Raw genomic sequence first — 22,761 nt, forward strand, 5'->3', positions numbered from 1 at the left:
GAGAATTAGAGGAAAATATGCTGGCCATCTACAATCTTGTGTGCAGTCTGCTTGACACCGGAACAAGAAACTGAAAGGAAACTGACGCAGCTACGGTCGCAGCTTCGAATCCTGCAACAGGCATGGATGTGTGTGATGCCCTTAGGTTAGTTAGGTTTAAGTAGTTCTAAGTTCTAGGGGACTGATGACCTCAGAAGTTAGGTCCCATAGTGCTCAGAGGCATTTGAACCATTTGAAACTGACGTAGCGCTATATCTTGCGATAAGTAATTGCGTGATGGACTAACTTCGGCGTGGTCGCCTGGTTTGTAAGATTTTACATCTTATGATACTAATATTCTCCTACTTATTCTTTGGCTGAAATAATATACTAATATTTGGAAAACGAACTGTAGTTGCAGGCACAGAAGGTGATGAACAACTCCAACATATGTCGGAGTCGATACAGATTAGTAAGAGCCAAGACAAGGAAAATACGAGTGCATTATCATGACGCTCCAGATGTGGACTCCAATTACGTTGTGCTAAACGTACTCGTGTTCATCACACCTAGTTTATAGTGCACACCAGGAGAAGACCATTAGGGAACAAAGGAAATCTCATACTTAAAACTGTCATTTAGATAGCCTATTCAGAAATGGCGTAATTAACAGAAGAAATCATATTTTATGTAATGTAAAGGTAATTTTATAAAATGAGCCAACCAACTCGTCGTATTCTGCACACATCTCCGACTCTATGGTTTCCATATTACGCAGTTCATGAAACAAAAATGATCGAGACTAACTTCAGAAATTCCTGCTAATATATGAGAGGATCCCTCTGCACGGTTTTAGGCCTCATTAATCACAATCTGATAAGACGAAGAGCTCAGTGGCCACCGAACGCCATGTAGTAAGCAGTATGTCAAATTTACAAAGATCAGATGCGCTGTAAAACGTTGTAAGTACACCAACATTTCCACATAGTGTATTAATAATCGTTTACGAACACACAGACATAATACGGCCACAGTAATGGCATTAGAATTCTCAGAAAGATCATGACAGTAAACTACAGCCAACGTCTTGGCATGCTGGTTCATGAAGCAATACACACACACACACACACACACACACACACACACACACACACACAAATACAGAAATAAACTATAATAAAGTATTGCAAGGTAAAGCTTTTATGCGACGAATAAGAAAGCTAACGTCGTAACTAACTGGTCGGCTGAAGGTCATGTGGCCTTGGAAGATGATTCTAGTTATTAATTTCATTATTCAGCCTAAAAAAGTATCATGCAGTTAGATAATTTAAGGGTAGATCTGTCATAACAAAAGTAATGAGAAGTTAATTCTCTCTCTCGCACAAGCTTAAAGTGGCATAGTAAACTTCCCCCCGGTAATTAGAGCGGCGGCGGCATGGCCGAGCCATGCGGCGTTTTCTACACATATGTGGGACCCAGTGGCTTCTTGTTTACCATTTTCGCTACGTCCTAAACCAGAACAGGCCAAGAAAAACTAATTGTCCGGTGGTCTCAGATTCTGCTCAGTTCGAGCATCACTTATTTCACTGAGCCACATTTAACGTGACGTCTTTGAACAACACTAGAAGTAGAATATGTGTGATAAATGAAAACTATTGACGAGGAATGGAGTTCTCTCTGCCCGCGCATGTTAAATACCTATCGGACATGGGATACAAATAGATAGAAATACAAATATCCATCCATTTATATAGGTACATTTAATATCAACACTCTAATTCAACCGAAAAAATTACACAACCTAGTACAGGAGTTAAACCAACAAAAAATACGGATTTTAGCCCTTCAAGAAACACGAATCACAGACTAAGCCACAGCAGATTAAGGAAATTACCGCAGCTGTAAGTGTAAAAAGGGAAAACGTATTGCTAAAGGTGCACCGCTTCTGGGAATGGCTGTTGTCAGTAACAGTCTCCATAACAGATGTGTGCCCCATAAGCAACCGTCTCATGACAATGCGCTTTCGCTACGCTAACAAGAGATATACCTTCATTAATGATCATGTCCCCATCAACATTAATAACAGAAAGGATCCACAGACTGTGGAGAAATTCTAGACACATCTTAAGAAACTAATGCCTAAAAGTCCAAAGCAGGACATCAAAATCTTATTGGGTGATTTCAATGCTCAGATAGGCAAAGGAAAACAATACTGTAGGAAAATATCCCACCCATAAATTTACCAACAAAACGGAAAAAGGCTTATCGAACTATGCCAACAAAGTAGCATTAAAATCATGACAACATCATTGAGGAAGAATCTCCGAAAACAAAAGGTCTGGAGATCCCCAATAAAAGAGCTCAGTGAATATCAGGTTGATCATGTTGCCACCTCGTATCCTCTACAGAAGGAAGTTCATGACGTACAAGTCCGTAGAGGTGCAAACATTGATTCAGACCTCTATCTAACACGGATAAAAATGAAATATATCCCAAAGAGAGTCCACCGTAAGTAAATGTACCAGCAGAAATGTGACACCAGAAGAATCAAAGAAACTAAGCTTAAAGAAGAACTGTAAAAAGTCCAGGCAGTCACTTGGGAAGAATTTCACAGTAAAATAATCCAGAAGGCTAAAGATTTAGTCTCCCTGAAGAAAAATACAAAACATCCATGATGGGATACAGAGTGTGAAACGTTTTTGTGGTTCCCTAACGGAAGACCTACTTACATGCATCCTGAATCATCCCTACCAACGCAAGAAGAAATTCACAAACACATTATTAAATTAAAGGGCAATAGAACACCACGTGAAGATGGAATTATTGCTAAGCTACTGAAAACGCTAGGACCAAATTCTCTCAGGGAGTTAGCCCAAATCATTGTAAATATTTGGGAAACAGGAAAATTACCCCAGGAATGGAAATACTCGCTTATCCATCCATTACACAAGAAAGGAGATAAATCTGATGTAAATAATTATCGAGGCATATCCCTACTTCAGGCCACACACAAAGTTCTATCACCCTGTCTTCTTCAAAGAGCAAAGGTAACTAGAAAAGAAAATTAGTGAATACCTAGGTGGCTTGCGCTCCAGAAGATCCAGCGCAGAACAAATTTTCAATTTAAAGACCGTGCTAAAATACAAAGCAGTCAGAAACAACCCAATGATTTGCATATTTGTTGACTTTAAAAAGCATACGACTCAGTTGTCCGACAAGCACCTTTTTTGATATCCTTGAAGGACAAGGGTTACATCCAAAACCCTTAACCTGATCAAAGAAACATTGACCGATACTACCTGCAAGATAAAATTTAAGGGCGAAATGTCCGAGCTCTTCCTGATCTAAACTGGCGTCCGTCAAGGTGATGATCTGTCTCCTCTTCTATTCAACGTTGTGCTGGACAAGGACATCCGCGAATGGAAAATGGAACTGAAGAATAAAAACTACTGGAAACCTATACAGATGGGGTGGTCAAGGATGACATAAGAATTCCATGTTTAGCTTTTTCTGATGACTTAGCTTTACTAGCTGATTATGAGATAACAGCAATCGAAAAGGTTGAAACCCTTAAAGAATGTGCAGAGAAAGCTGGTCTGGAAATATCTTTCCTAAAGTCTGAGTTCATCGTCACAAAAACTGACACCCAAAACTTGATTAAAAATTATGGTCATGTCAATAGAGTCCCATATTTTAAATTCTTAGGTGAAGTCCTTGAACCTATGGGGCGAGAGAGTATAGCACAAAACATTCGCCCCCAAAAACTAAAGAGCGCCTATGGAAGAACCTACAAGGTTTACAATAAAAAGTGCTTGTCCAAAAACACTAAAATTATGCGCTATAATAGAGTATTAAAACCTGAAGTCCTGTATGCCAGCGAAACCCTGACAGTCCACGTAGAAGGTGACCTAGAAAACTTAGTAAAAGAACGTAAAATCATCAGAAAGATACTTGGGCTGAAGAAAACAGAAGTGTGCTACAGACTACAATCTTGTCAAACAACTGAGAAATTGTCCAAGCTTGCTGCAGATATTAGAAAAAGGCGATAAATATTTATGGGCAAATCTCTAGGCTGCCCAGAACAAGACTTAGGCACGAAATTCTGAAATACATAGAAGGACTTAAAACTATACTCTGGATACAAGAGGTCAAATTGGACCTACAAACGAACAAATAAATTATTCAGAATTTTGGACCGACAAGTATTTAAGCAGAAAACTGACAGATAGGAAGTTAATTCAGAGAACACAGCTCCGAAGAAAGAAGGAAAAAAAGGACAGAGGAAAGGGAGGGGGCCTACGCAGAAAAAATGAGAGCAGTGTGGAAAAAAAGGAAAAAGAATCATGAAGCTTTGCTTGACCCAACTGAGTGTAATCGCACATAATAATAATAATAATATCTATCGGCATGGATGTGTGTGATGTCCTTAGGTTAGTTAGGTTTAAGTAGTTCTAAGTTCTAGGGGACTGATGACCTCAGAAGTTAAGTCACATAGTGCTCAGAGCCATCTGAGCCAATATCTATCATAAAATGTAACTGTACGCTGTTACTGAGTCTCACATTGCAAGAACGTTTCAAATTCTCAGTTCTAAACTCTCAATTGTCAATAAATCGCCTGTTGGCTTCTATCTCGTGTTCTTCAGCAGACATTTGTTTGATGACTTTTCTGACGTTTCACCAGAAGGAGTTGCAAGCATTGTCAAAGCTTCACCCTCCACTGCTGGTGATGAGTTCGCGGCAGCAGGTTGTATGTTCCTGTCGCACCAACGTCCGAGGGCTTCCCCGTGGTAACTACTCCGTGGTTTGGCTGTCTTATTGAAGCTATTGTCATGTCTGTGAATTCCTATAGCTTCCCTGATCGAGCGGGTGTGATATCTGTTCTCTAAAGGAAGAACTTACGTGTCGGCGAATTTTCTATGTGGTCGGTCTCACAAAGGGCCTATTTCTCCACTTGTCCCAATCCACAATGCCGCTTGTGTTCGGTGATGCTGGTGTTGATTGATCGTTCGGTCATTCTAACACAGATCTTTAAACATGTATGTGCTATGTGGTATACATCCGACATTGCACGTGTGTCCTTTCTCTCTTTTGCCGATCCTAGACACTCTTTGATCTTCTCTTTGATGTTTGTCGGTTTATAAATACTCTTTACGCCGTATTTGTGCAATATGCGACCAAAGGTGTCCGTCACCCCTGGACCGTATGACAAAAAGGCTGTACCCGACATTTCGGTTTCCTATGTGTCACTTTGCGGAGTGTTTGATTCTGTGGCTTCTTATGTAACAGATGACAGAGAAGAGCTGCAGTGGTCTTGAATGACCTCGGAAAAGCCCTCGGACGTCAGGTACGTATACTACGCGGCCGCGAGCTCGACTCCACAACCAGCAATGGAGGACGAAGCTTTGGCAATGCCAACCACTCGTGCTGGTGAACAGAGGAAAATCATCAAACATAGGTCTGCAGAGGAACCCGAGATAGAAGCCAACAGCCAGTTTATACACAAGCGGTCACGAAAGCCTTAACAATTTTGTCAGTTGTCCTTTATTCTACTTTCTGATTTGCGTTATCACTTGATTTCGAAAGTACGCATCCTGTTACTGGACATTAATATGGGGTGCACACATCCTTCGCCTTTATGATGGCTTAAACTCTGCTGGGGACTCTTTAATCGAGGTGGCTGAATGTATATGGAGGAATGGCAGCACATTCTTCCTCAAGCGCCAAGACCGGAGAAGGTAGTGAAGTTGTACGCTGGGGTCTGGAGCGAAGTCGATGTTCTAACTCACCAGTGAGGTATTCAGCTAGGCTAAGGTAGGGACACTGGGTAGGCCAGTCCATTTCGGAAAACTGTTGTTCACATGTGCCACCGATGGTGCTTTATGACAGCGTGCAGTTTCATGCTGATAAAATCATCATCTCTGAACTGTTCCTGTACTGAACGCAGTGCACAATAGTGTACAATCCGCTCATATTCTTCCGCATTTAGCGTTATCTTTAGTGCAATAAGATGACCATACTCTAACCACGAAAACCAGGTCTCCTCAATCCGTTGTAACACGTCCTCCATAATTTACCGTTAGCACGACACACGATATCAGATAAAGTTCTTCAGGCTTTGACCAAACCCAAACCCAAAATCGCAGTACCACAGCATATAGCGTTATTCATCACTCCAAATCAGTCGTTTCTATTCAACCGAAGTCCAGTGGCGTCGCTGTTAACCGCTTAAAGCATTACTTAGCGTTGGCTACAGAAAACTGTGGCTTATGAGGAGCTACTCAGCTATTTTACCCCATTGTTTTGAAATTCCTACGCACAGTAGCTGGACTGCTGTTAGCACTTTCGAAATGACAAGTGATTCCTTCATCTGTTATTTAGCGAATTTTTACAACCACACCCCACTTCTCAATTACACCACCAACAGTCGACTTGGGCAGCTGGGCAGGTTAGAATTTTCCTGGTGGATTTGTTAATCCGATGACGTCTAATGACTGGTCAACGTGCAAAGTCACTGACTTCTTCTGATCGACTCATTATTTCTTCCCTACTGGCAACACAATGCTTCCGACCTTCTTTTATACGGATGTATCCGCCTCTAGTTATATTTAGTGGTCAATTCCGATTTACATAAGGACGTCACCATACTTTTGATCAAACAATGTAGGTAGCTGCAGTTCTATGCAAAACAGTCAGTAGTAGGGGTCGCCCACTACCAGGCTGGAAACACCTAATGTTTTTTCGGTATGCACACCGAAGAAATAAATCAATATTCAGGATTATCCTAGTTGTTATCCAGAATACAAGTCATTACCGCGTCTTCTGTGACGACTGGTGACTATGTAATTCAGAAGAAATCAACTGAATCCAGCAGTGGACTCATGGCTGGTGAGAAAGCTGCATGTCGACGACACCCTGGTGCAGCAGTCAGCCGGCTGCTGGCGAGGTAGTGATGTCCCGTCCTTAGCCCTGATTGGAGACGGCGGTGACCGTGACGTGTGTATTTTAGTCACCATTTCGGGGAGTACTCAGTCTCTCTCATATCACTGCCCGCATTGTTTCTGCAGATGGGATGCAACATCGGATGCCTTCTCGGAGGAAGAAGTGGCAGCACATATCAAATCTCTCAAAAGGAGGAAGGTTCCAGGGCTAGACGGCACAGTAGCAGAGGTGGTGCAGTTCCTCACCCCTCAGCTAACTGCACCTCTTACAAAGCTTTACAACAAGTGCCTAAGGCTTGGCAATTTTCCGAAAACTTGGAAAAAGGCAAATGTCGTTATTATAAAGAAAGATCCTAAGGTAGACAAGTGCTACAGGCCTATTTGTTTCCTGGACATCTTAGGGAAAATATTGGAGAGTCTATAGGATGTACCCGTAGTCTAGGGGTAGCGTCTTTGATTCATAATCAAAACGTCTTCGGTCCCCGCCACGGCCTAAATTTTGATAAATAATCAGCATTGGCGGCCGAAGACTTCCGGTATAAGAAGTCAGCCTCATTCTGCCAACGGCCTTGACAAAGAGGGCGGAGGAGCGGATAGAGGTTCAGGGTACTCTCTTGTCCTAGGGGTGGGAAATTGCCCCTAAAGGCGGAAGAATCAGCAATGATCAACGACTTGAGGATGCAGAAGGCAATGGAAACCACTGCATTAAAGTCACGAAACATGTGGCCTGTAATTGAAGAAGTGTCATGATGATCTCTCCATTGGCAAAAGATTCGGATCTCCGGGAGAGGACTGCCAAGGGGGAGGTTACCATGAGAATAAGATTGAATAATCAACGAAAGGATAACGTTCTACGAGTCGGGGCGTGGAATGTCAGAAGCTTGAACGTGGTAGGGGAACTAGAAAATCTGAAAAGGGAAATGCAAAGGCTGAATCTAGATATAGTAGGGGTCAGTGAAGTGAAGTGGAAGGAAGACAAGGATTTCTGGTCAGATGAGTATCGGGTAATATCGACAGCAGCAGAAAATGGTATAACAGGTGTAGGATTCGTTATGAATAGGAAGATAGGGCAAAGGGTGTGTTACTGTGAACAGTTCAGTGACCGGGTTGTTCTAATCAGAATCGACAGCAGACCAACACCGACAACGATAGTTCAGGTATACATGCCGACGTCGCAAGCTGAAGATGAACAGATAGAGAAAGTGTATGAGGATATTGAAAGGGTAATGCAGTATGTAAAGGGGGACGAAAATCTAATAGTCATGGGCGACTGGAATGCAGTTGTAGGGGAAGGAGTAGAAGAAAAGGTTACAGGAGAATTTGGGCTTGGGACAAGGAATGAAAGAGGAGAAAGACTAATTGAGTTCTGTAACAAGTTTCAGCTAGTAATAGCGAATACCCTGTTTAAGAATCACAAGAGGAGGAGGTATACTTGGAAAAGGCCGGGAGATACGGGAAGATTTCAATTAGATTACATCATGGTCAGAGAGAGATTCCGAAATCAGATACTAGACTGTAAGGCGTACCCAGGAGCAGATATAGACTCAGATCACAATATAGTAGTGATGAAGAGTAGGCTGAAGTTCAAGACATTAGTCAGGAAGAATCAATACGCAAAGAAGTGGGATACGGAATTACTAAAGAATGACGAGATACGTTTGAAGTTCTCTAACGCTATAGATACAGCAATAAGGAATAGCGCAGTAGGCAGTACAGTTGAAGAGGAATGGACATCTCTAAAAAGAGCCTTCACAGAAGTTGGGATGGAAAACATAGGTACAACGAAGGTAGCTGCGAAGAAACCATGGGTAACAGAATAAATACTTCAGTTGATTGATGAAAGGAGGAAGTACAAACATGTTCCGGGAAAATCAGGAATACAGAAATACAAGTCGCTGAGGAATTAAATAAATAGGAAGGGCAGGGAAGCTAAGACGAAATGGCTGCAGGAAAAATGTGAAGACATCGAAAAAGATATGATTGTCGGAAGGACAGACTCAGCATACAGGAAAGTCAAAACAACGTTTGGTGACATTAAAAGCAACGGTGGTAACATTAAGAGTGCAACGGGAATTTCACTGTTAAATGCAGAGGAGAGAGCAGATAGGTGGAAAGAATACATTGAAAGCCTCTATGAGGGTGAAGATTTGTCTGATGTGATAGAAGAAGAAACAGGAGTCGATTTAGAAGAGATAGGGGATCCAGTATTAGAATCGGAATTTAAAAGAGCTTTGGAGGACTTACGGTCAAATAAGGCAGAAGGGATAGACAACATTCCATCAAAATTTCTAAAATCATTGGGGGAGGTGGCAACAAAACGACTATTCACGTTGGTGTGTAGAATAATTGAGTCTGGCGACATACCGTCTGACTTTCGGAAAAGCATCATCCACACAATTCCGAAGACGGCAAGAGCTGACAAGTGCGAGAATTATCGCACAATCAGCTTAACAGCTCATGCATCGAAGCTGCTTACGAGAATAATATACAGAAGAATGGAAAAGAAAATTGAGAATGCGCTAGGTGACGATCAGTTTGGCTTTAGGAAAAGTAAAGGGACGAGAGAGGCAATTCTGACGTTACGGCTAATAATGGAGGCAAGGCTAAAGAAAAATCAAGATACTTTCATAGAATTTGTCGACCTGGAAAAAGCGTTCGACAATATAAAATGGTGCATGCTGTTCGAGATTCTGAAAAAAGTAGGGGTAAGCTATAGGGAGAGACGGGTCATATACAATATGTACAACAACCAAGAGGGAATAATAAGGGTGGATGATCAAGAACGAAGTGCTCGTATTAAGAAGGGTGTAAGACAAGGCTGTAGCCTTTCGCCCCTACTCTTCAATCTGTACATCGAGGAAGCAATGATGGAAATAAAAGAAAGGTTCAGGAGTGGAATTAAAGTACAAGGTGAGAGGATATCAATGATACGATTCGCTGATGACATTGCTATCCTGAGTGAAAGTGAAGAAGAATTAAATGATCTGCTGAGCGGAATGAACAGTCTAATGAGTACACAGTATGGTTTGAGAGTAAATTGGAGAAAGACGAAGGTAATGAGAAGTAGTAGAAATGAGAACAGCGAGAAACTTAACATCAGGATTGATGGTCACGAAGTCAATGAAGTTAAGGAATTCTGCTACCTAGGCAGTAAAATAATCAATGACGGACGGAGCAAGGAGGACATCAAAAGCAGACTCGGTATGGCAAAAAAGGCATTTCTGGCCAAGAGAAGTCTACTAATATCAAATACCGGCCTTAATTTGAGGAAGAAATTTCTGAGGATGTACGTATGGAGTACAGTATTGTATGGTAGTGAAACATGGATTTTGGGAAAACCGGAACAGAAGAGAATCGAAGCATTTGAGATGTGGTGCTATAGACGAATGTTGAAAATTAGGTGGACTGATAAGGTAAGGAATGAGGAGGTTCTATGCAGAATCGGAGAGGAAAGGACTATGTGGAAAACACTGATAAGGAGAAGGGACAGGATGATAGGACATCTGCTAAGACATGAGAGAATGACTTCCATGGTACTAGAGGGAGCTGTAGAGGGCAAAAACCGTAGAGGAAGACAGAGATTGGAATACGCCAAGCATTAATTGAGGACGTAGGTTGCAAGTGCTACTCTGAGATGAAGAGGTTAGCACAGGAAAGGAATTCGTGGCGGGCAGCATCAAACCAGTCAGAGCAGACTGATGACCAAAAAAAAAAAAAAAAAAAAGGCTGACAGACTGATGGTGGTACACAGGATACTGCCGATATAAGCGACAGGCAGTTTGGCTTTCGGCTGGGGCCATCAGCGTCTGACGCAATTGCCCTGGCGGCCGAGGTCTGCAGCTCAGCTCCGCACAAGTATGTGGTGGGCATCATGGTGAATATCAGTGGCGCCTTTGACAACCTGTGGTGGCCTTCGCTATTCTTCCTCTTGCGTGAGAACGAGTGCTCAGGGCCCCTCTATGGCTATCCGAGGAGCTATTGTGAGAACAAGGAGGTCTGGTTATCATCGCCTAGCGAAAAAATAAGTAAAATAATTGCGAAAGGTGCTCTCAGGATCTGTCCTGGGGCCACTCTCTTGGGATGATAGAAAAACTACAGCTCAGTGAGGACGTGCTAGACCTGATAGCCTATGCAGACGGCCTCCTCCAGCAGGTGACGGCCGTAGATGGGAGGACTTAAGAACCATAAGTGGAATGGACCAGGGAATCGCTCGCTGAATGGTGGCAAAAATCGAAAATGAAGGTTGCACCACACAAATCAACGTACTTACTGCTGAAAGGTAGTCTAATTAGGAATCCTGCTGTAAGAATTGAGGGACCACCAGTTCTTCGGCACCGTGACGCTATATATGTAGGAGTCATAATAGGTGAAAAATGTCATTGCACATCTCATATAGATACCATAGTCCAACGAGCTTTGGAAGTCTTAAATAATCTCAACAACATTGGCCACAAAAGATTCCATCCGCCACCCAATCTCATTAAACTCTACCCTAACAGCATTTTAACGTTAATAGTAGGATACAGGGCTGGGGTCTGGGCGCAAAGGCTCACGAGGGTGATGACTATAAGAAGGGTGCAGCGGAATATGCTGTTACACTCTGTCGGGGAGTACCGAACAACTGCTGGGGAGGGGTGACTCTGCTAGTGCTAATGGGGCTACGTCCATGAGACATCAGGATAAGAGAACAGGCAGCATGGTATTGGATAACCAAAGGGAAGATTGAAAAGACCGGGAAGATTATGGGAGTACAAGTAGATGAAAAATTTGTAATTAGAAGAAGGGGGAGGAATTATGGCAGGAGTCATAGGAGAATGAGGAAACGGGGCGGAGGGTCTTCCATCTGTTGCCTGACGTTAGGGAGAGATTACAGATAGGTTACTTTGAGTCGAGTAGGAGTCTGTTGCCGTTCTTTACAAGGCGTGGACCACATATTTATATCGTTTTTGGATACGGGATACACACGCATGTGACTGTGGCGCTGAAGACGGTACATCCGACCACGTTAGCTATGAGTGTCCAATATACGACGACATGGCAACCGAACTATGACACCAACTACCGAACCGCAACACCTATTCCCTGCTACGACGTGCCAGTACCTATCAGATCCTCAACACCTTGGAAAACGAGGTATCACAGAAGAACCTGAGGGGGTTCATTAGGGACCATAAAGGTCAATGAATAAAAACCAACAAAGACTGAGATACACCTGCCCAATACCGCTGGGCGCGGAATGGCCGATCGCCGTTACGACCGAGATCCGCCGCGCTCCAGTATCAGGGAGGCAGGTTTATCAAAAATATCAATGCGATACAGCACTTCCATTTAGCTATTACTACCAACACAAACACTATAGGGACTGCAGCGGCCGGCCGTTTTGGCCGAAAGATTCTAGGCGCTTGTGTCCGGAACCACGCTGCTGCTACGGTCGCAGGTTCGAATCCTGCCTCGGGCATGGATGTGTGTGATGTCCTTAGGTTAGTTAGGTTTAAGTAGTTCTAAGTTCTAGGGGGCTGATGACCACAGATGTTAAGTGCTATAGTGCTCAGAGCCATTTGAACCATTTGAACAGATTATGGTTCGGAGGAACCCTGACAGCAACACCACCATGTTGAATAATGCTTTTCGTGCAGCCGCAGGACGTTGTGTTACGCCTCAGACTGTGTGCAAGTGCGCAATAGTCTACTCGATGTGCAACTTCACTACGACATCCATAGCGAGGTCCATCTTTGCAACCACGACATCATGCAGCGCGGTACATATGGGCCCAACATCATGCAGAATGGACCGCTCAGGATTGGCATCACGTTCTCTTCACCGATGAGCGTCGCATGTGCCTTCAACCAGACAATCGTCGGAGAGTTGTTTGGGGGCAACATGGTCAGGTTGAACGCCTTAGACACATTGTCCGGCGAGTGGAGCAAGCTTTATGTTCCCTGCTGTTTTGGGGTGGTATTATGTGGGCCCGACGTATGCCCCTGGTGGTCATGGAAGGCGCTGTAACGGCTGTACGATACGTGAATGCCATCCTCCGACCGACAGTTCAACCATATCGGCAGCATATTGGCGAGTCATTCGTCTTCATGGACGACAATTCGCGGCCTCTTTGTGCACACCTTGTAAATGACTTTCTTCAGGACAACGACATCGCTCTACTAGAGTGGCCAGCATTTTTTCCAGACATGAACCGTATCGAACGTGCCTGGAATATATAGAAAAGGGCTGTTTATGGACGATGTGACCCACCAACCACTCTGAGGGATCTACGCTGAAACGCCGTTGAGGCGTGGGACAATCTGAACCAGCAGTGCCTTGTGTGTAATATGCCACGACGAATACAGGCATGCATCAATGCAATCGGACGTGCTTCGGGGTATTAGAGGTACCTGTGTGTACAGCAATCTGGACCACCACCTTAAAGGTCTTTAAAGGTCTAGCTGTAAGGTGGTACAACATGCAAGTGTGGTTTTCATCAGAAAAAAAAAAAAAAAAAAAAAAAAAAAAAAAAAAAAAAAAAAAGGCGGATATGATATTTATGTTATTCTCTATTCCAATTTCCTGTACAGGTCCCGGAACTCTCGGAACGGAGGTGATGCAAAACTTGTTTTGATTCTGTAGTAGCTGGACTTCATTACTAATTGTTTTCTTTTCCTTTTTTTCTTTTTTGTAAAGTTTCTTCATAAAGCTTGGGGAAAACTCTAAGTAAAATATCTCTTCACTGTATTTCCATGTTCGCTGATCATTACTGTTCCTGTCCAGCTTCACTGCGACAGTAGCACCACTCTATAGCCCACCTCTCCTTTCTGTTGTATGCGAAGTAGTGCACAACAAATCTTTACTGCTGTGCAGGGTTTCTCTGTCTTGCGCAGACAATGGTAACGACAGTTATCCCTCTGGTAAGTTTCGTTCATTAAGATACATAGGAAGCCAGCTGCGACTACATGGTGGGCGCCGCCATGTGCAAAACATGCTGGAGAGGCGGCTGCCTTGAGGCGGGCGAGCCTCCTTGTCCTACGCAACGGCGCGCCTCCCCCGATCGAAGGAAGCGGCGCCTCAGGAGGAAGCAGATCCGGCCGCCTGCTTGTCGTCCTCCCACCCCAGAATCAGGCAGCCAGCAGGAGCCAGCACTTTACGGCTCGAAAATTGAATGGACGACTCCCGGCGAGGAGAAAGAATTGTACTAATAGAAGCGGCCGGGAGCCGTCGGCAGTAAAGTACCCCTTTGGTTGGCGCAGGACATAAATACTGGGCCCTCGGCAAGCCATCTGTATGCATGCGATCCCCACCCGGCGCAGCGCGGCACCGAACCACGCAAAAGACGCCGACTGTGGAATGCGCCAGTCAGCGTCTGTGTGTACGTGTGTGTGTGTGTGTGTGTGTGTGTGTGTGTGTGTGTGTGTGTCGGAGCAGCAGAGAGGAGAAGAAGCGCCCTCCTTCCACGCCAGCCACCCCGCCACCCCCAGCCAATGCAAACAATAATATTAGCTTCCTTTTGTTTTGCCTTCTCGCCAAGTCGGCGCAAACATTTTTGGTGACGCTCTCTCGAATTCTCCGCACAGGCTGCCCCAGAAGTTCCATCTCAGATAGCGGGCTAACTCTGTGGGTTAGCTTGCTGTCGGTATCTTATTTGTTGGCAACGTGTCACATTAAAGCAGAAAATACACACAAAACCGATTTCTAATGTATGTTGTCATCGTTACGACGTACCTGGTACACAGTCGAGAAAGTTAAGGAACAGTGCAGCCGGACTAGATCCATCACAGCAAGTTCATCAGCCTCCCTGGTCTCCACCAACCTTTTGATATCTTCGTATCATGCATTTATCTTGATGTTATCAATTAAATGATATCTTCTTCTTCATCTGGTCCTCTTCTCAGTCACCATTTCTTCACTTTCATCATTATACTGTCTTTTCTCATGCAGTGTCCTACCTAATTTCTTGTTTTCCATTTGAGATTTTTCCTCTGTTTGCCAGATCTTGTTCATACATCATAACACTAAGTCATTCATTAACTGATCTGTTCATTTCTCTCCTTCCGTTATTCGCCAGACACATATGTCAACAGCCTCTAACCGGATCTCCTCTCGCCATCTCACTGTCCATGTTTCGGCACAGTACAAGGCTACACTCCATACAAAAACGCTAATATTTTCTTCGTTTATTTGCTGGGCCATTGAAAATACGCCTTCTGTAAAACATTCATTTTACAATAGCAATCCTTGTCTTAATTTTTTCATTACATGTCATCTTGTCTACAATTCTCTATCCTAAGTACGTGAACTGCACATATCAACTATTTGCTAAGCTCCATTTACAACCTATTATTGTCGATGTCCTGACTCCGAGAATACGGAGTGATTATAATTACATTTGTAATTTAAAATCGCTATAAAAAACGGCTGCTCAGAGTTAAGTCAAATTTGATCGGAATACTATCGAAGAAGGCGGATAAGCTATGGAAAAAAACGAAAATTTTCCCATTAGGGGGTGCTGTAAGCGTCAAATGACAGATGAATCGCCTTACCACACAGCCATGCTGTTAGTTGCACATTAAACCAATCGTACTGTGCGATGTGCATGATCGCGCAAGTTTGGAATTCATCAGTTGTGACACTTTTAGCTAGGTAATCCCATCCATCACCGCAAAATCGTACCATATCGAGTGGGAAAAATCGTTCTTTAATAAAGCCGCATAAAAAGCAACAATGAAATGTGTTTTTAGCCATAATGAGACTGGTCTGAGACATGTGCAAATCGGAATGTGTTACGGGTCACGTTAAGAATGCATTATACAATGCATGCCTTCAAATTAGTTACGTTTGTGATCGAAGAACTATACGCAGCATCTTTCAGATAAGCGCGCAGCCAGAATTCACGCGGGTTAAGACAGATGATATGGACGGTCAGGAAGTATGCAAACGACGTCTGATAATTCTAGCATTTCCAAACCGCCTCTGCTGCAGCTACTTCACTGACTGTGCAATGTGAGGAGGAGCGCCATCTTGCAGAAAAATTATCCTCCTCACACAAGCACGGAGTTGAAAGGATGGAACGACGTCAGTGCGTAAAAGACTTCCTCATTTTTTACCAGTAACGGTACAGGTTACAACAGGACCCGCAGGACTCATCTCCTAGATACGACGGGGCTAAGATGAGCGTTGCCGCAACGCGCACCACACGGCCGCCTTTGTGCAATCAAGCAGTAGCTGTTGATATACGAGAGGATTTTCCGTCGCCCATGTTTTGCAAATCCGTGAATTGATGTATCCTTGGAGATGAAAATGGGCTTAGTCTGACCACAAAATGTTCCATGGTAATTCATTTTCCACTTCCATGCGAACATGAAATTATAGATCAAACATTTGTCTTGCTGGGAATCCAGTATCAAGCAACTCTTGAACATGGGTAATTTTGTATTGCACTTCGAAAGAACCTGTGTTTTCAAAATTCGTAATCATTTTCTTCCCTTGGCAGACATCGGACCAACGCTTTTCTTCATACTGCAGAAGTACGGCCGTACAGTCAACGTAGTTACAAAACAGCTTTACCAGCACCGTGCGATTCTGGATTGAGAGAGTCATGCCGAGCATCTCAGACGGAAACTAAGAAACAGTCGTATATTCTGCCTCTTTTATTTTGCATATCCTGCCGCTTACTGTGCCTTCTAGTAGCAAGATTTTTGTTGATTTTTTTCCCATAACATTCCGTTCAAATTTTACTTCATTCTGAACCGTGGTTATTTCGTACAGCGTTTTGAAACTGGAACTTTAATTTTAATCGCCCTTTCTGTTGCTTACTAGATCTGCAGATGTGAAGTCGGATGATCTACATAATTATCGGATGTTACGCTAGACAGTGTGGCTGAAAGAAAACATTTTGATACACACCTGCAGATCTAGTAAGCAACATACAGGGCGAATATACGAGCAAAATGAAGGGAAAGAGAGATGAAAACGAAGCAAAGAAGGGCAGTACGAGCCATAAAATGGGCCGTACGCCTAAGAGAATATCATAATTGCTGATGTAAATAGAAAGTGCATCCTTCATTGTGCGATCCCTTCTCATCTCATTACACGCCGACTTTGTGACTACAATACTCTTTGAGTAAAACACCTTCAAGTACTCTTCTTTTCTTCCTTTAGTATTAATTCTGTCCCACACAGATTTCACTCCACTCAAGATTTGACATGTAAAAAGAAATAAAAATAAAATAAAACCTTGCGGTCTGATGCCCTTCCCGTTGCTTCAGTTGTCAGTTACCACTGTTCGTCAACTGTGCAAACTTATCTTCTGGTAAACCTTCCGGGATGTAAGGTCGTGGTCCATGAAACTCTTCAGCTCCTAACGTTTCGTCCAGAGCTGCGCTGGACATCTTCAGAGGGGTGTTTCTCCTCCGGTGAGAAGGTATGTCATCCGGTCGTGAAAGCCTTCATACTATGTGCAAACTTAATTCTGTGTGCGATCATCGTTTGATTGTTTGTGTATCGTGTACTCTGAAGCGGACAGCGGGGCCAACCCATCATTTACGTAAACGATCCTGAGAAACCCAAAAAACGCAGTCGGGCAAGCCGGCACACAAGCCGCGATAGTTGATACCGCCGTGCGGATACGATCTCTATCTGTTTCACTTTCCTGTCTCTCAAGCTAGCGGGCTGCGCAGTACTCTATTCAAGCACGTTTCAAGTAAACACGTATAATGTAATGCGTTGTTTATGCTGTTACGGAAAGTAAAAGGAGCTATGTCAATAAAACTTTAAGCTGTTGCGAAATAGATTTCGTCGCTACGACAAGTAAGTTTTGTTCTGGCTCAAATGGCTCTGAGCACTATGGGACCTAACTTCTGAGGTCATCAGTCTCCTAGAATTTAGAACTACTTAAACCTAACTAACCTAAGGACATCACACACATCCACCTCCGAGGCAGAATTCGAACCTGCGACCGTAGCGGTCGCGCGGTTCCAGACTGTAGCGCCTAGAAGTTTTGTTCTGACCACCAGGTGGTCCACCTAAGTAAAGTGGAGGAACGTGTGTAATTGCTACTCGTCCAAGAAGTCCATATGTATAAGCACAAGAGAACTTGCAACATAATTCACTCGCGAGAGTAACCACATTGCCTGAAGATTATAATAAAAAACCATACAAATATGAACATATATGTCAAGTGACGAATACAAAAATTATTGCGAAATTATTATTTAGTACACTATTATTAACATCTTTATTACTTGCGTCAACAGTCTTGCAACAATTTAGAAATGACAGCAGTTTTTGCCTGTAATCTTATTGAATGTACTGTATTTATTTTGTAATGATCGTGCTTTCAGTTATTGTACCATTCTCGAGCTACAGTCGTATATACATAAATTATCGAATGGTATATTCGATTGTAAACATACATCTACATCTACATCCATACTCCGCAAGCCACCTGACGGTGTGTGGCGGAGGGTACCTTGAATACCTCTATCGGTTCTCCCTTCTATTCCAGTCTCGTATTGTTCGTGGAAAGAAGGATTGTCGGTATGCCTCTGTGTGGGCTCTAATCTCTCTGGTTTAATCCTCATGGTCTCTTCGCGAGATATACGTAGGAGGGAGCAATATACTGCTTGACTCCTCGGTAAACGTATGTTCTCGAAACTTCAACAAAAGCCCGTACCGAGCTACTGAGCGTCTCTCCTGCAGAGTCTTCCACTGGAGTTTATCTATCATCTCCGCAACGCTTTCAAGATTACTAAATGATCCCGTCACGAAGCGCGCTGATCTCCGTTCGATCTTCTCTATCTCTTCTATCAACCCTATCTGGTACGGATCCCACACTGCTGAGAAGTATTCAAGCAGTGGGCGAACAAGCGTACTGTAACCTACTTCCTTTGTTTTCGGATTGCATTTCCTTAGGATTCTTCCAATGAATCTCGGTCTGGCATCTGCTTTACCGACGATCAACTTCATATGATCATTCAATTTTAAATCATTCCTAATGCATACTCCCAGATAATTAATGGAATTAATTGCTTCCAGTTGCTGACCTGCTATATTGTAGCTAAATGATAAGGGATCTTTCTTTCTATGCATTCGCAGCACATTACACTTCTCTGCATTGAGATTCAATTGCCATTCCCTACACCATGCGTCAATTCGTTGCAGATCCTCCTGCATTTCAGTACAATTTTCCATTGTTACAACCTCTCGATATACTACAGCATCAGCCACAAAAATCAACAGTGAACTTCCGATGTTATCCGCACGTTCATTTATACAAATTGTGAATAGTAACGGTCCTGCGAGACTTCCCTGCGGCACACCTGAAATCACTCTTACTTCGGAAGACTTCTCTCCATTGAGAATGACATGCTGCGTTCTGTTATCTAGAAACTCTTCAATCCAATCACACAGTTGGTCTGGTAGTCCATATGCTCTTACTTTGTTCATTAAACGACTGTGGGGAACTGTATCACACGCCTTGCGGAAGTCAAGAAACACAACATCTTCCTGGGAACCCGTGTCTATGGTCCTCTGAGTCTCGTGGACGAATAGCGCGAGCTGGGTTTCACACGATCGTCTTTTTCGAAACCCATGCTATTCCTCGTCGTCCATAAAAATCCCTTTTCGATCTATCCCAGGCATGTTCGGTAGGGTTCATGTGTGGAGAACATGGTGACCACTCTCGTCGAGTGATCTCATTATGCTGAAGGAAGTCATTCGCAAGATGTGAACGATGAGGGCGCGAATTGTTGTCCACAAAGACGATTGCCTCGCCAATATGCTGCTGGCATAGTTACACTATAGGTCGGAGGATGGCATTCACGTATCGTACAGCCGTTACGGCACCTTCCACCACCACCAGCGGCACACGTTGGCCCCACATGATGCCACTCCAGCAGGGAACCTCCACCACGCTGGACAATGTGTCTAAGACGTTCAACCTCCAAACAGGTCTCCGACGATTGTCTGGTTGAAGGCACATGCGACGCTCAACGTTGAAGAGAACATGATACCAATTCTGAGCGGTCCATTCGGCATGTTTTTGGGTCCATATGTACCGCGCTTATGGTGTCGTGGTTGCCATGGACGTCGGGAGTGAAGTTGCGCATCATGCAGCCTATTACGCACAGTTTGAGTTGTAACACGACGTCCTGTGGCTTCACGAAAAACATTATTCAACATGGTGGAGTTGCTGTCAGGATTCCTGCGAGCCATAATCCGTAGGTAGCGGTCATCCACTGCAGTAGTAGCCCTTAGGCCGCCTGAGCAAAGCATGTCATTTACAGCTCCTGTCTCTCTGTAACTCCTCCATGTCCGAACAACATCGTTTTGGTTCACTCCGAGTTGCCTGGACTCTTCCCTTGTTGAAAGCCCTTCCTGGCACAAAGTAACAATGCGGACGCGATCGAACCGCGGTACTGACGGTCTAGGCATGGCTGAACTACAGACAACACGAGCCGTTTAAGTCCTTCCTGGTGCAATGACTGGAACTGATCGGCTGTCGGACTCACTCTGTCTAATAGGCGCTACTCATGCATGGCAGTTTATATCTTTGGGCAGGTTTAGTGACATCTCTGAACAGTCAAAGTGATTGTGTCTGTGATAAAATACCGCAGTCAGCGTCTATCTTCAGGAGCTCTGCAAGCTGAGGTGATCCAAAACTTTTTTGATGTGTATAACAATTGCAGTTTAGATCATGGCCGAAAAATGGTTCAAATGGCTCTGAGCACTATGGGACTTAACATCTGAGGTCATCAGTCCCTTAAACCTAACTAACCTAAGGACATCACATACATCCATGCCCGAGTCAGGATTGGAACCTGCGACTGTAGCGGTCGCGCGGTTCCAGACTGAAGCGCCTAGAACCGCTCGGCCACACCGGCCGGCGATCATGGCCTACTGTATACTCTCATTCTTCAGCTGAGTGTGCACCTAATACCGCTACAATGGTAAAACAATCGTCCGTTTGTAGGTCAGGAAATGTTACCGCTTCCTCAGTTCAATGTACGTTGCGGAGGTCGTGGAGACTAGAATCACCGGCGAACCGTTAGTGAAACATCCCTGTTGACGTTAGTCCTTCATTCAGTTTCACACAGAAATCGGAAAGCAGCAGGCCAGAGGTCACCGCGCATCGACGACGTAAGACGTTGTTGGGTGCAGACGCGACGCATACCAATGTCAGCATCTGCCAGCCCGGGAGACGCCATGCAGTATCGCAATGAGTGCAGGCTCAGCGCTGCCGCCGAAGGCTGATACTACTGCGCGCCGCCGTCAGCGTCTGATAGCCCCAGCTCATGGCAGCCTGCCTGCCTCATGGCTGCAGCACACCATTACTGGAAGGACGGTGTTTAAACCGTGGTACTCACTGAAGTCAAGCCCATGCTGCACGATGACGAGCAACTAAGAGCGCCAACAGAAACTGGTGAATAGCAAACGAGGGACCGGGCAGCTCTTCTCCCAGGCTCGATCGTGGAACCCAGCAGATATGGGCAAATCATTCTGCCACCTGGCAGAATAACCCAGCAGTGCAAGGGTGCGAAGTGGTCGACGTACGGTCCCCAGCTCAGGAGGACACCTGTGCTATTGTAGATGAAGTCCTTGGAAGGTGACCTGACTATTCATCTGCCACTGCAGTGGTCTTCATCTTGAAGTTTTAAAAGCTGAGGAAGACGATGGCATTCGGTATCACTTATATCCCTCGATACGATCGTGTACAGAGAATCTTATCGAAAATTTGAGTATAAGAGTGAGGGTCTGATTTTAAGGGGTATTCATGAGAGCCAGCTGGTCGGTATTTCTCCAGCTGCAACAGCCCCAGACTGGAAGGGACACAAGGCTGCTGCAGCTGGTGTCTTCTTTGGATGGCGACGACTTGCTCTGATCTTGTGTAGTCAGCTCCTGCAGGGCTCTAGCCAGAGTTCTAATATTGTCCAACTTCACATCTCAGAGGCCTTGGCTAGCATCTTCCGCATTATCAGCATCTTGAATAAGTGCTCTTTCACTATGAATACACCTTCTTGCGGAGTAGTATACGGAATCAGGCTGACTCTTGCTTCCCTCCTTGCTCCCTGGTTTCGCTGAACGTTACAGGAGTAGTGCATCGCACTAAACAGTGTCTTGGTGCAACACTCCCACCTCCTTGAAGAAGTGTGGTCTACTGATGGTGACCTGTTTACGTTTTTGGACAACTAATATTTAGAAATGTTTTATAAGCTGACATAAAAATACAAGACTTTCCTCTTCCTCTTGCTCTAATTCTCGGCATTAACCACTAGTATTTTATGTTCTTGAGGATATTGTTGTTCTGTCTACAAAAATGATTTTTTTTTTCATCAGACGAGTTTCGCTTTATTGTGGTAAAGCATCATCAGTGGTCTGTAATTAAATTATTTACATTTTGATTTGATTTTAGATCAAAAAACTGCGCGTTAATAGTATGTTGATTTGTACTTACAGTGATTTTCGCTTTATTTCTCACTTACATCAAGGAATCACTTCGTTGCTTTTCTGCGTTAGACGCTGATAATTTTGGTCTATTATTTAGTTGTTCTGCAGCACTTAATGTTAGACCAAAATTATCAGTATCTAACGAAGAAAAGCTAGCAGACGGCGTTTCCCGATGTAAGCTAGAAATCAGGCGAAAATCACCGCAAGTACAAATCAACATATTATTAACCAACCGTTTTTCGATCTAAAAGCAAATGAAAGTGTAAATAATTTAATTACAGACCACTGACGATGTTTTACTTCAATAAAGCGAGGCGCCTCTGGTGAAAAGAAGCGCGGGTTTTTGTAGTTGCACTGACAGAACATAAATACCCTCAAGAATTGTAAAGCAACTATGGACACCTTGGCCACA

This window comes from Schistocerca serialis, chromosome 6 (genome assembly GCF_023864345.2).
Source record: "Schistocerca serialis cubense isolate TAMUIC-IGC-003099 chromosome 6, iqSchSeri2.2, whole genome shotgun sequence".
Classification (NCBI taxonomy): domain Eukaryota; kingdom Metazoa; phylum Arthropoda; class Insecta; order Orthoptera; family Acrididae; genus Schistocerca; species Schistocerca serialis.